A 1,401-nucleotide genomic window follows, 5' to 3' on the forward strand; every position below is an offset into this window, starting at 1 on the left:
CGTAGAGTCGTCATCAGCTAGTTGCAATATACTGCCTGAGACCGTTACACCGACGACTTCAACCACTAGCGGAAGACCCTGTTTACAGACAAGACTCTGAAGAGGCACGAGGATCTGAGTAAGGCAAGGAGTTCACTGCTAGTCCAGATCCAAACTAGGGCCGTCGGCCTTCAGGATTTTCTCTTTAAGCGGAGTATTCCGGAGGTTTTGACACCCAGCTGCGAGTATGGGGGAGGACAAGAGACTGCCGAACAGCTGGTGATAGGGTGTCTAGCACTACTGTTAGCTCGAAGATGGGAGAGAGCCGAGATTCGAATGCGAAGGCATTTTTACTCGGTTCTGCAGAAAATTAGTCCTATAGCTCTACGGCTAACGTGAAGGATTCGTAGCTGGCTGATAGACTCGGGGAGGCGACCGATATACAATCTAGCTACTAGGAGGCTGGAGCTAGAGCTCGTGGTCTAATATCTCCTCCTTCGAAGGTTAGGAGGCCTTCTCTCTTTGCATTTGCAGAGTCACTCACTGATCGTTTTGTCACGGGTCGTGACAGTGTGAAGTTCATGTGCGCAACTCCTGGTTCGACTGGACAGTCCGAACCACGGTCCCTCTTTTGAGGATGTTACGCAGTGGTCAGTTGCGCCCACCCGTGACACGTTTCCCTGATTGCCGATATGGGTTTTTCATCCGACTCGCAAGAGTATAGTTTTCCTGTATAGTAATAGTTTGAAGGTCCGACACGGCCTAGGGCATACCGGTGTAGGAATAATGATATCATCGAGATCAGCGAGCTAAATCCATTGGGAATTGGCGAAGCCGGAAGAGTATAGTTATTTCGCATTATATCTTCAGTTCTACTACTTTGCTTTGTTGTGCACGAGTTTGAAGACGGGAGCCATCTCTTATTGCAACCATGGTGTTGAAAGTCGCGGTACCCTGAAACGCTCGTTGCTTGAAGTTATGGAACCTGAAACTCGGAAGCTGGGTTGCCGATGCTCTACTGTTGAGAAGTAAAACAGGGCTTGAGAACAAATTATTTGACAGGATCAGGAGATGAGAGAGTTAACCAGAGTCTAATGCCCTCCTCTTGCAGGACCGCCCATCCTGGACATAGAGCCTGTGCCTGGCGATAAAACGGCCGTTGGAGTTTGGTACAAAGACGGCACCCAACTCGGCCAATGGAATACGTTCGCCTCTTTGACATACCAGGAACGTTCTCTGGCAATATTCTCGCCCTGAGCGCCTTCTGTCGGCGGTGAACAACTCGGAATTTGTCAGGGCCCCCACCATGAGCCCTACACTTGGGCAATTGGCGGGCGAGACACTGTGGATTTCTGTTGGAAGACCAACAGCCACGATTCCACGGTGATCACACAGATGATGGGAGCTTACAACAGTGGGTTT

The sequence above is a fragment of the Parathielavia appendiculata genome (assembly GCF_033297405.1).
Source record: "Parathielavia appendiculata strain CBS 731.68 unplaced genomic scaffold N657scaffold_70, whole genome shotgun sequence".
Classification (NCBI taxonomy): Eukaryota; Fungi; Ascomycota; class Sordariomycetes; order Sordariales; family Chaetomiaceae; genus Parathielavia; species Parathielavia appendiculata.